At 40.4% G+C, this 13,965-nt stretch overlaps 1 protein-coding gene across 4 annotated transcripts in view; it reads left to right on the top strand.

Annotated features, from left to right (window-relative positions):
• Window positions 1–13,965, top strand: part of ADCY2 (adenylate cyclase 2) — a 417,821-nt gene that overhangs the window by 321,375 nt on the left and 82,481 nt on the right. The gene's annotated exons all lie outside the window — the stretch shown is intronic.

Below are 13,965 nucleotides of genomic sequence, written 5' to 3'. Positions count from 1 at the left end.
CAAAGCAGGCTCCGGGCTCTGAGCTGTCAGCACAGAGCCTGACACAGGGCTCAAACTCACAAACTGCAAGATCATAACCTGAGCTGAAGTCAAATGCTTAACCAACTGAGCCACCCAGGTGCCCCCTTTCCTGGTATACTCTTAAATCCCTTTATTTATTTCACCATCTTTTAAAAAGTTATTTCTTCAAGTTTCTCTTCGTGCTGATATATATCATTTATTACTTCTTTTATTAAGGTCTGTGGGTAGCATTAGCACCTACTTTTTTCTTTATATTAAAATATTTTTACCTACCTTTTTCACATTTGCTCTTCAATAGTAGTTTAACTGGGTATAAAATTCTAAGTTAACTCATTTTCCCTTACTATTATGATGATGATATCACATCAATTTCAGCAGCTGTTGTTGCTAATGAAATGTTTTCTGTCAATCCCATTATATTCCTTTTTAGATAATTTGTCTTTACTCCATGTGTGCTTCCCAGCCCCCTGCAAACTTCACTATATTATTTCCCAATGTATATTTGTTCTTATTTACCTGAGTGACTAGGTGTGATTTTTCAATCTCAAGATTCATATTTCTACTTAGTTCTTGGAAGTTCTAACATTATCACCTTATGTATTCTTCTATCCTTACTTTTTTCCTCCTGAAATCTTATTAATTGTATATTGTGTTATTCATTATGTTTACTGGGTCTTAGAATTTTTCCTCCAAGTTTACACTTCTTTATTTCATTGTGCTGCAGTCATTCCGGTGATTTCCTCATCCACATCGCGTGTATAATTTCAATGATTATTTTATATCTAAGAAGTCTATTTGTTCTTTTTAAAATCTGAATTTCTTTATAATTCTGTATTTTACCTAAGGATTCCTTTTTTTTTCTTTTCCTTTATTAGTATCATAAATATATTGCGTGAAAATAGCACTTCCTTCATTCTGTTATGGTGGTGTATAAATGCATGAATTCTGCTGTGTGATCTATCTTTTGACTCATAGTGACATGCCTCCTTGGATTGTATGTAATTTTAACTGTGAGCTCACCAGCATCCAGGGTTTGGGTCCATGGTGATCTCATACTCTGAGTTGCAAAGGCATTATTACGATACGTTTTTCAGTCTCCACAAGCTGTCTCTGGGGTTCACTAGTTCAAGTCAAAGCATTTTGTTAAAGTAAGTTCAAGGTCCAAGTCCCTTCACTACACAAGGGGTTAGTGCATTTGACTAACCCCTTAGCATGGATCTCATTTTAGGATGACTCTGTTTTGACTCATCACCCTAGTCAGTCAACTTCCCTGAAAATTATCAGCCTGGTGGACATAGTTTTTGTTTCCTATTTCTTGGTAGGATAGCACTTCATGGCTTCTGACTTTATTCAAGAATTCAGTTCCAATTTCCCTTCAATAAAATGCCTGAGAGCATCCCTACTTTGTGTAGCATAGACATTAAATCTCACACTCCAAGGCACGTATAAGCCTCTGGTTCCTCCTGGGCTGTTTTTCATCAATACCCCTACACACTCTGCTTTTAAATACTCTCTGTGTATTTAGTGTTTTCTCTTCCTTGATAATGAGTTTATCTATCTAAAAATAATAATTTTGTTATACTTTATGAAGAATTTTCATTGGGACAATGATGCTTCTCACTTCTAATATGACCTCATTTATTTATTAATGCGCTGACCTCTTTTTCTGTTTTATGTTGGGGAAACTACCTCATATTTTTTGAAAAAAGGACAAAAATGACTAATGAATGAAGGAATGAATGAGTGCATGAGTAATTAACAGTAGAGGAATTTGTGACCTTGAAGGGATCAGTAAGGGGGAAGATTGGCCTAAAAGATGGCCTTGCCTTATATCATCCCTCTTTGGCACGTAATCTTGAATCTGGCCCTAGTCTCAGAATTTAAATAGTTGTAATTAAATTCTTAATTGGCTTCTCTTTTTTAGGCTGAGTCTCTCATTTCTGTCTGCCGTATATAATAACTGTATCAGAAATGTAAGCTGCTTTCAAAGACCAAAAATGATCAAGCCTGAATTGTTTTTGCAATTTTTAGTAGCTTCATTAATCTTATCTTCCAAACTAAATACATTAAACCAGGCATAGGCAATTGTTACAATAAGAATGATTTTTTTTCCTAATAAAGGTTAGTTAAATATCAGTGTGTTTCATTAGCCCAAGTTAAATTAAGAATAGTGGTATTTTACTTAAGCAAAATTAGTAGCAAAATTATAAACTTAAATATGTGAGATCTATTATTTCTATTGAGATTCTTTGATAATTATTCCATGACTCATTTCAGTAATCAGTGCTCATTAATTCTTTAATACTCATTTCAAAAGAGTCACTTTCATTTTGGTTTTATCTCCAAGAAGGAAAAGAAAAATTGGAGGAAGTTTAATGGTAGAATCATTCACGTCCATTGAAAGTAGATTTGATTTTCAGGCGCCTGGGTGGCTCAGTTGGTTGAGCATCCAACTCTTGATTTTGGCTCAGGTCCCGATCCCAAGAGCATGAGATTGAGCCCTTTGTAACACTTCACACTGAGTGTGGTGCCTGCTTAGGATCCTCTCTCTCTCCCTCTCTCCCCCCCTGCTCACATGCTCTCTCAAAAAAAAGTGAACTTTTTCTTTGGTGGGCTCAAGTATTGGATACTATGACACCAAACTCCTCCCCATGAGTTGGTATGAATCTTAGAGGAATGAAAGGAAGAGGGAGAAGGGGGGGATGCACAGAGAAGGAAGAAGGAGGGAAGGAAGGAAGGAAGGAAGGAAAAATGAAAGTAAGGAAGAAAGAAAGGAAGGAAGGGAGGAAGGAAGGAAAAATGGAAGTAAGGAAGGAAGGGAGGGAGGAAGGAAGAGGAAAGAGAGGAAAGGGAGGGAGATCATTCTCACGGTCCAAGATAAATGAACCCTACGGCTTTTACGGAGATGAACGATACCCAGCTGTGGATTCAGGTCATCTGAAAGTAAGAAAATACCCACAGTGAGTAGCTTGAATGTGAGTTAGCAGTTTAATTTCTTCCCCATTAATAAAAGGCCAGAGGCAGTATGGTGCTCTGTCCTTTGGGTTCTTTGGGGGGCCTGGATCCCTCCAGCACACATTCCTACTTTCATTAGACTTTGTTCCTCATCTTCATTCTCTAAGATGGCAACACACATTCTGAGCAACCTGATGGAGGAACAGACTCAGAAGCAGAGGGCAGAAAACACTCATTACTGCCCTCTCTTGAGGAAACTTCCCAGCAGCTACCTCATGACCCTTTGGTTTATAACCCAAGGCAGATCTTAATCACATGCTCAAACCTGGCTCCAAGGGAAGCTAGAATTTGTAGCCTTCAGTCTGTACAACAGAGGGCCTGTCTAAAAATTGTTACCATCGTGAAAAAAATGGAATTCATGAAAACCTCTGTTCTCTCCAGGAATGAAAACAGATTTGTGTTGCAGTTAGCTGAATGCCACTGGTATGGTAAGAAACGAGCGATAACAATAAAAGTGGAACCGAGCGTGTTTTCACTCAATAAAACAGGCCATGTACCTTTACTTCATACCTATTCTGAGCATTTGTTATAGGAATAGAAATTCACAACAGAAACACACACGCAGCCGAACATTTGTGGAATCATTCAGCAGGAGATTTTGAGCTGTCGCATACCAAGCACAGTGAGAGCTGCTAGGAAAGCATCAGGAGCCCCCGAAATGCCTTTTCTCTCATATAACTTACATTTTATTAGGACACGTGACAATAATGTAATAAACAAATACACATACAATAATTCAGTGGTGATATGCTTTTAAGAAAAATAAGACACAGTAGAACACTACAGAGCAGTGGAAGGTGATATTTCCATTTCTTTTTATGTTTTTATTTTATTTTTGAGAGAGAGAGTGCCAGCAGGGGAGGGACAGAGAGAGAGAGAGAGAGAGAGACACAGAATCTGAAGCAGGCTCCAGGCCCTGAGCTGTTGGCACAGAGCCTGACATGGGGCTCGAACTCACGAACCGTGAGATCATGGCCCGAGTTGAAGTTGGACACTTAACTGACTGAGCCACCCAGGCACCCTGGAAGGTGGTATTTCAGATGAGGGTGATCAGGGAAAGCATCACTGATTAAATAACATTAAAGCAGAGGCCCGAGTGAATTGAAATGGGAATTATGTGCATATCTGGCAGAATGTTCTAGATGATAGGAGCCACAGTGTGTTCAAGGAGGAGAGTGAGCCAGGTGAGCACTGTGGAGGATGGGGTCAGAGGAGCAGCGTGAAGACAGGTGTTGGCTCTCACAGGCTACTGGGAGAACATGAGGTATAATGCGCCAGGAGGCCCTGGAAGGTTCTCAGCCGAGGATGTGATCTGGCTACATTTAGAAGCATTGTTTTTGCTGCGCTGCAGGGGAGGGGGGCTGGAAGTAGGAAGCCCCGTTAAGATGATGGTTGGTACTGGAGTAGCAGTGCAGGTGGTAAAAAGTGGTCAAATTCTGGAGCATCCCATGAAGAGTGATGGAGACAAGTCTTGCCATTGGATGAGATGTGGAGAATAAGAGAACGCGGAGTTCTGTGAGATTTTTATTTTGGTGTTGCTTTTGGTGTTTGGCCTGAGCAATTGGGAAAATGGGGTTGCCATTTACAGGGAGGAAGCATCCTGGAGAAGGAGCAGGTCAGGGACAGACGTGAATCAAGGGCTCAGTTCTGGGCATCAAAGACATGTGTGTGCATCTTAGACAAGTGATGGAGCTCCACGGAGGGAGGGAATGTGTGAGTCCTGGATGGTTCACGGAGGAGCTAGGGTTGAAGCCATAATTCGGAAAACCCAGCACATACGTAATATTTAAATCCCTTGGTTAGGATGGGCTCACGTAAGAAATGAGTGTAGAAAGAGAAGACGGACCTTCTGGGGAATAGTATGTCTTAAACTTCAAATCTTCACCCCTTCTTGTCGCTGTGATGTAGAAGTTTTTGCTCTGCCAAAAACAATGCCTCCTCCCGTTTCCCACATCATACGACTTGAAGTGGCCAGAACATCTCAAAGTTGCTGCAAAGTCCTATCATCAGAGAAAGGCTACTGTGATGTGTAATGGTGATGAATATTTCAGTGTCTTTTCTCCTTTTCATTTTTTTTTTTTTACCAAATTCCCTTTCATTTTGAAGTTCTGTCACCTATCACTTAAAAGAGAGAGAGATAAAGGGATGTGTATTACTTCATGCTAACTTATAGTTAGAAGAAAAGCCTTCTTTCCTGAGTTCTTACTCTCCTTCCTGAACCCCACGTAACAGGTGCAAACAGGGCACTGATGGGAGAATCCACATCGTTTTCGCAGGGAGGAGTGAGGGCAACAAGGGAGGAGGGACATGAAAGTCATCCCATTAAATGGAATTCGAGGTGAAGATACCATTATTTACTTATAGAAATAGTTTACAATTCATATAACTTTTAGATATTGGGGGACATATATATATTCCTGCTGGATTTTTCCTGTCTGCAAATGTGTTTCCTCATCCATGTCACGACCACCTGCGAGCAATATACCGACTAGAAAAAAACCAGAAAGGAAAAAGGACCTTGTCTCAAATCAGCCTTTTCCATATATGGTCACAATACACTTGATTAAAGTGCCAAAGTCAAGAATTATCACTAAAAAAGCATAGTTCTTTTTGCCTTGTGACAGGGAAGAGTCAAGTTTGCTTTTCAGGGAGCATATAAATCATGTATGCTTGTGCATTAAAGAGAAACAGCTAAGCGAAATTAGTCAGAGAAAGACAAATATCATCTGACTTCACTCATATGAGGACTTTAAGATACAAAACAGATGAACACAAGGGAAGGGAAGCAAAAATAATGTAAAAACAGAGAGGGAGACAAAACATAAGAGACTCTTAAATATGGAGAACAATCTGAGGGTTCCTGGAGGGGTTGTGGGAGGGGGGAGGGGCTGAATGGGTAACAGGCCATAAGGAATCAACTCCTGAAATCATAGTTGCACTGTGTGCTAACTAACTTCGATGCAAATTAAAAAAAATAAATTAAATAAAAATTTTTAAAAAAAAATCATCAAAAAAAGAATAAATCAGTCATTTAAAGTAAAAAAAAAAAAAAAAAAAAAGAAACAGCTTTGCAACTAGAATGTTAAAGTTGATTATGTGACACAAACATCTTGGTATGTTTAATGAGTTTGAACATGGTTTTGAAAGAGTGGGCAGGATAAATGATTATAATTAAGAGCTTTGGCCAGCCATTACTTTGTCTCATGGGATCTCTTGTTCCCTGGGATGACAGGTGCTTCCATCTGAACACAAATGCCAGTGTGCTTTGAACTTGAACACTGGACAGCCACAGGTTTGAGCCACTCTGAGTCTGAATCTCGGGCTGTGACATCATGTTCTCTGTACCAGACCATATCATCTACAAATTCAGATAACCTCTTCCTTTCCAATGTGATGCCTTTTATTTCATTTTCTTGCCTAACTTCCCTGACTGGAAGCCTCAGGGTAATTTCAATAGAAGTAGTCATAGCACAGATATATTCCTGTTCATGATCTTAGGAGGAAAACATTCAGTAATTCACCATTAAGTATGATGTTATCTGTGGGTTTTTCACAGTTGCCTTAAGATAAAGGAAATCCCCTTTTAATGTTAGTTTGTTGAGAGTTTTTATAATAAAAGGGCTTCAGATTTTGTCTAATGCTTTTCTATAGCTACTGAGACGATCGTGTGGGTTTCTTTTCCTTTATTAATGTAGTGTGTTATATTGATTGATTTTCAGATATTACACCGACCTTGCATTACTCAGGTAAATCTCACTTCATCATGTTATAGAATCCTTTTTCATATGTGACTAGATTCAGTTTGCCAATATTTTGCCAATGTTCTTGTATCTATACTTCTAAGAGATACTAGTCTGAGTTTTGTCTCCTTGTGATATAGCTTGCTCTGATATTGGTACCAAGGCGATACTGACCTGATAGAATCAGAACATGTTCCCTCCTTCTTACTTTCTGGAAGAGTTTGTGGAAAAAATAGTAAAAGCCCTTCTATACGTGTTTTGTAGAAGTCACCAGTGAAGCCATCTGGACATGCACTTTTCTTTGCAAGTAAATTTTGGTTTGGGTTTTGTTCTAATTACTGATTCCATCTCTTTACTTCGCTAGGCCTATTCAGAATTTCTGTTTTCTTCTTGAGTCACGGTTGGTAGTTCATGTCATAATGTACTCTTAAGAATGCTCGTTCCTGGGGCGCCTGGGTGGCGCAGTCGGTTGAGCGTCCGACTTCAGCCAGGTCACGATCTCGCGGTCCGTGAGTTCGAGCCCCGCGTCGGGCTCTGGGCTGATGGCTCAGAGCCTGGAGCCTGTTTCCGATTCTGTGTCTCCCTCTCTCTCTGCCCCTCCCCCATTCATGCTCTGTCTCTCTCTGTCCCAAAAACAAATAAACGTTGAAAAAAAAAAAAAGAATGCTCGTTCCTGCTTTAATGGTGATCTGTCATCCGTTTCACCAATGCAAAAACAGAGAATCGATAGTGTTAGCACGACTCTTTGCCTTTATCAGCAGCCCGCTGTCTGTGGGAATTCTGACACTGGAGAAAGAGCAAAGTAGTGGTCATCAGATGCATCCAGAAAAAAAAATGCCACCAGCTCTTCTTTGAGGTTCTTCACTGTATCAGGTGGGGGACTATAAAATGCGAGAGTCCGTTTCAATGCTCCTGTGGTTCCTTCAGGCTCACGTTACTATGTCTGTTTGAATGTCCAGACTCTCTATCACCTGTCTTCATAGTAAAATAATTACTCCTAAAACCAAAATTGAAATGCATCGAAAAAACAAGAGCCTCGAAAAGTCATGGTAGTGTAGGAATCTTTTATTTCAACTCTGAGTCACAAGTAGGTTAACCCGTAACAGTCACTGGCTCTGTTGAGATATGTGTTGACTAGAGGCCAGTACAATCCATAATAACTTATCCATTCCTGAAGAAATTCAGATATGCCATAACCAATGGAAAAATGTAAATATTTCTCCATACTTCTAGTAAAAACTGAACAATGGGGAGTTTTTTTCCCCCAAAGGAAAAAGGAAGAAATTTGGAAAAGTAACTGTTTTCCAGTCCTTCCTGTGTTTCCATTTAACCACTAATGAGGTAGTACCCAGGAAAAAGGTTAGTTAATGGCTTTGAGTCCACTGAAGAACAGAAATTGCCTAAGGTGTTTCCACAAGGTAATTTAATAAAGTGAAACCCTTACAGAATGAGAGAAGGGCTGAGAAACCAAACAGGAGAGGGTATAACAGCGACGAAGAAGCTGCCATCGTTGGGTTTGGAAGGACACAGGAGGAGGTGGCTTGCCAGAAACGCAGGCTCCCCGACCTTCCTGAGGGGCTAGAACCACACCAGGCCTTCGTGGGACCAGGGCGGATGGGCTGTCTGCCAGGGACCCGAGACCTCCTGGGAGGCAGGAGTTGCGGGCTGTTGAGAAAATGGTTGCTAAACAGAGAGTAAGAAAGGGAAACCCCCAGGCTTCTTGCTTCCCCCAGCAGCCTCCAGGCTCCGCCAGTACTTCCCGTTGGCCAAACCTAGTTAGAAACAGTTGGCAGAGAATCTGGGGAATGGAATTTTGAGGAGATGGAACGGAAAGGCATTAGAAGACCAATAGGAAATTGCCAGTATACTTAGTGACAAATTGCCCCAAGTTGATTGAAATACGTTAACCTCCAAAGGCAAGAGCTTTGGCCAACGGCAACCAGAATACATAGAAAGCAAACCACAGGTGATACACCAAGGTCAAACCACTAAAGCCAAAGAAAAAAGGGGGGTGGGGGACTACCTTCAATACAGCCAGAGGAAAAAGACATTGCAGCTAGACATGGATGAGGGGAATGATGACCGACTCCCAATTAGAACCACTGGTATAAATATGGCCAATGCTGAATCCAGTATTCAGTGAAGCTATTCTTTTTTAAAAAATGAGATGAAATAAAGACATTTTGCAAGTGAAAGAAAGCTAAAGGAGTTCAGCAGCAAACCTACAGTGTAAGAAATGCTAACAGAAGTTCTTTGGGCTGACCTGAAATGATGCCGGGAGCAAACTTGAATCTGCAGGATGAGATGCACGGCATTCGGCATTAAACATGTGAGAGAGTATCAAAGACTATATGCTGATATTCGGTGAATTTTTCTAAAAAACAACTAACTGGTTATTCAATACAGCGGGGAGAGAGAGGGAATCTCAAGCAGGCTCCATACTGTCACTGCAGAGCTCGATGTGGGGCTTGAACCCATGAACTGTGAGATCACAGCCTGAGCTGAAGTCCAATGCTTAAGCGACTGAGCCACCCAGATGCCCCTGATACATGTGATTTTAAGCTGCATATGGACCACGGCCAGAACACATACTAGGCCATAGAAGCATCTCGACAAATTTGTAAAGATTGAAATACATTTGAAAAGATAAAAAATCTTTCAGTATGATGTCCAACCACACTAAAATCAGGTTAAAAATAAAAAGTGTATATAGAAAATATCCACGAATCTGGGTGCCTCGGTGGCTCAGTTGATTAACTGCCAGACTTTAGCTCGGGTCATGATCTCCTGGTCCGTGGGTTCAAGCCCCGTGTCGGGCTCTGTGCGGAGGCTCAGAGCCTGGAGCCTGCTTCGGATTCTGTGTCTCCCTCTCTCTCTGCCCCTCCCCTGCTCATGCTCTGTCTCTCTCTCTCTCTCTCTCAAAAATAAATAAACATTTAAAAAGTAAATAAATAAAAATAAAAACTAAAATATCCACAAATATTTCAGCATTAGATTTTATGCTTTTGAAGAACCTATGAGTCAAATGAAAAAATCATAAGAGAAATTAGAAAATGTTTTGAATATCAAAAAAAAAACATGCCAAGATATGGGGATGTAGTTTAAAGCAATAATTTAGAGAGGAATCTGTAGTTTTCAAATACTTACATTAGAAAAGAAGAAAGGGTTAAAATTTGTTGTCTAAGTTTCTGACTTAGGAAGCCATAAAGAGATGAGCACATCAAGTAGAAGGGAAAAGATGTTCAAGAAGGAAGAAGAAATCCATAATAGAAAATAACCAATACAGAAAATTAATAAAGCCAAAAGTTGGTTCTTTGGAAAAGTTTAAAAATTCCTAAGCCACTAGCAAGACTGATCAAGAAAGAGAGATCATCACAGAACGCACAAATTAATGACATAAGTAATAAAAGGAGATTCACCACAGATCCTACAGACATTAACAGATATGGAATATTATATAATAGATATAATATTATAATATTATATAATAGATACGAAATATTATAAATTACTCAAGGCCAAAAAGGTTCACAACTTAATAAAATGGGAAAATTGCTTGAAAAGCTACCCTACCAAAACTGACACATAATTGGATAGAAAGTTTTAATAGGTGTATATCTATTAAATTTATTAATATTTTAAATCTTAGATTAGAAGAAGATTGATACTCTGTTGACTTTTTTGTGAATTCCACTGAACATTTCGAGAAACTAAGGTGGGACAAGCGGTCACATCTTAACCAATTTTAATAACCGAGTGGATAAAAATGTCCTATTCATGGAAAGAGGCTCAAAGATTGAGGCTAAAACAGAAGGTCACCTGTGTACCAGGTATAGGAGATCTCACTAAAATTAAAAGACAAGACAGTTTGGAAATAAAGGATGGAAAACAGCTATTCTGAGAAACAGCTTAGAGGAAAAAGAAAGCTGCAGGAATAAAAATTTCTGATGATATGGAATCAAGTGGAAGGCATTCAGCCTGAGAAAAAGAAAGACTTTTACAATGGTATAGTCACCAAGAAGAGTTAATAATCATAAATCTTCATGCGCTCCAACATCTCTTCGAAATAAATAAAGAGATGCGATTAAAATGTTCAGACATATTGACAAACCCACAATCCTAGCCAGAAATATTAATACATTCTGAAATTGACAAACCAAATTGAGCCATTAAGTCAACCCACTGGGGATTTGACTAACTCATCCGGCTCTGACAATAGATGTATTTAGGGAACATGTTTTGTTTCCAGCATAAAGGAAATATGTGTCATTTTCAGAAATCCATAAGATATAATAGGAGTAGATCATATTCATCACACCCTAGGAGAAAAATAAATTGTCAAAGTGGAAATAAAAGAGACTACTATCTCCGATCAAATCTAATGAAATTAGAAATAACAGGGACAGACTGAAAATAATCTCCTTGTGGAATTTGTAAATCACACTTTGGAATTATTCTTGTTTTAAAAGGAAATGGAAATTGAAAGTACAGACTTTTTAGAGAAGAAAGAAGATGAGTAACTATAAATCAAAAGCTATAGGATTTGGCTAAAGCAGTATTTATAGGAATATTTATGTACTTCAGTGCATTTATTATAAAATACAAAAAAAAAATGGCAATAAGTGACAATCAAGAAAGAGACAATGTAAGTTTGCATGAAGAAGGAGGAAGCAATTTTTAAAACTTAAATCAGAAACTATGTAGAGAACTGTCAGAAAGCATAGACCTTAATAATAAGCCAAAAGCTCATTCACTGAGATCAACAGACATGCAACACTTCAAAACTCTGATCTAGAGAGGGGAAAAAAATAACATTAAGGGCAAGAAAAAATGCTTCAAATATGGAGACTTGTAAAATTAAAAGAATATTATGTCGAATATTTTACCTTTGAAAATTTAAATGGAATGGGTAATTTTCCAGGAAAATTATCAAAATTGACTCAAGACATAGAACCAGGAAACAAGGCAGAAATGTGACATGTCTACTCCTAAAATCGAACCTGGGTCAGGAATACAACTGAATGGACATTACTCCTAACCACACCGCTTAATAGATGTGTAACTTTAGGCAAGCTCTTTAACCTCTCTGGGCCTCAATTTCTCCTTGGTAAAATGGGGTAATAATAGTAACTAGTACTCATGATCATTGTGAGGGTTAAGTGAACTATACATATAAAGCCTTTAGAACAGCACTTGGTACAGAGTAAATAATCTCTCCTCATATCATCGCCGTCTTGTCTCATCACCACCACCACCATCATCACCATTACCATCATCACCATCGTCACTGTCACTATCATCAGATGGTTTTATCGTCGATATTTACCAACCCTTCCATAAAAGATCATTTATTTGTTATCTGAAGTTTCAGACCCAAGAAAGAGATGTTATGTGCCTGAACTCAGCCTCGTGAAGCTGACATTACCTTGACGGCAGAAAGGAACGAGGCAGCACAGAATCTAAGAAAACTCCTCAGAGCTCTCCTATAAAAATGGATGAGAAAGATGGCAAACAAATTCAGCAGATGAGTTACTGTGCTGTCCGTCAGTCACAAGACTGCTGAGAGGTGTTGGCCGTTGCACATTCCCCTCCCTCCACGCCGCCCGGCTGAGTGGGAGGCTCTGAGATCAAGTGTTGGGGAGATGAGAGACCGGTGGCTTCCAACCGGGGACTGAGTGATGTCTGAAAGCAGGACGCTCTAGGTAGGGGAGGTTAGGATGTATGGTGCTTACCTCTGCTACCCTGTAAGCAGCTCAAAACAGGTGTGACACCTTACTTGTCTTTGCATCGTCGCAGCCTAGCATGGGACTGGGTGTATTTGCTGTGCTACCCCTTCTAGCGGAGACCTAACGTTCCTCGTGAAACGTGCACCGACGTCACACCATCGGGCCAGGTATTCGAAAGCACTGCGGATCCTTCTAGAAGATAACTCAGTGCCCGGTGCCTCATCGTGTCAGGTGCAGGTTTTGGTTTGAGGTCTGACTTTTGTCACTCTTCCTTGATGTGTGATCGTCTCGCGATAGAGTAGGTGTTGGAGAACGTGAGCTGAGTGGGGCCTTCCCATGGCGATGGCATCAGGGGATTTATATAGTTCACTGCTTACTTGCTCCCTTTCCTTCCCCACGGACTCACAGTCACATGGTCGCTGGGATTTCAGCGTGTGGCTGGTTTGCGTCTGAGGCTTCCGCGCTAATCGACATTCAGCATCTTGCCGCTGCGTTCTCTGTGCCGGTTCTGTCTCCCCAGTGTCTCTAGCCAACCTCATTGGCGGGAGGTTCCATTGCAGTCTGACACACACACCACCTGACCTCTCCTCCGATGTCTCATTTCATTCGCACCTTTAATTCTTCATTGCGGTTCAGCTCCTTTGGTACCCCTTAACGCTTCTGTCCTTGGAATAAATGAAGTTGTAAGAGGCTCTGAACTTTTGAGCCATTTAAAGGATGTCTCAGAGAGGTGTACGATTCGTATAAATGCTTTTATCTACCCGTAATGTGTCGGTAGCAGAATTGTGACTTGATTTTTCACGTGATCACGGGAAGCTTGCGTGTTCGTCTGCTTGTGCAAGAATGTGAAGGCCATGGCCCCTGACATCTTTGGGGAACCTCGGTAAACATATAGCTGCATCAGTATGGAAGGGAGTTGAATCTGGTTGGATTGTACTGGGGAAGACAAGCCTGTTTCCTCAGTGAGCAGGCGTAAGGATGGGTCTTGAGATCTTGCAGGGCATCCGATGAGACTTCTGTAGAAGCAGCAGCAGCCAGGACATGAGTGGCAGGCAAAAGACGACACGCGGGCAGGAAAGTACCAGGTGCAAAGGAGAGTTGTAAAAAGATTGTTTTCCTTTCCTAAGGAACTGGTGCTTACTTTGATGAATCATCAAGTTGATCAGACATAATTGTGGACACGCTTTTCTTTCTTTTTAAAAAAAATTTTTAATGTTGATTTATTTTGGGGTCACCTGGGTGGCTCAGTCGGCTAAGCATCTGACTTCGCTCAGGTCATGATCTTGCAGCTCGTGGGTTCAAGCCCCACGTCGGGCTCTGTGCTGACAGAGCAGAGCCTGGAGCCTGCTTCCGATTCTGTGTCTCCCTCTCTCTCTCTGCCCCTCCCCCGCTTGTGCTCTGTCTCTTTCTCTCTCTCTGTCTCAAAAATAAACACTAAAAAAAAAAAAAAATGTTTATTTTTG

The sequence above is a fragment of the Leopardus geoffroyi genome, chromosome A1 (assembly GCF_018350155.1).
Source record: "Leopardus geoffroyi isolate Oge1 chromosome A1, O.geoffroyi_Oge1_pat1.0, whole genome shotgun sequence".
In the NCBI taxonomy this organism is placed as follows: domain Eukaryota; kingdom Metazoa; phylum Chordata; class Mammalia; order Carnivora; family Felidae; genus Leopardus; species Leopardus geoffroyi.
The sequence above is the reverse complement of the archived record's forward strand: the minus strand, read 5'-3'. Positions and strand labels throughout refer to the sequence as shown.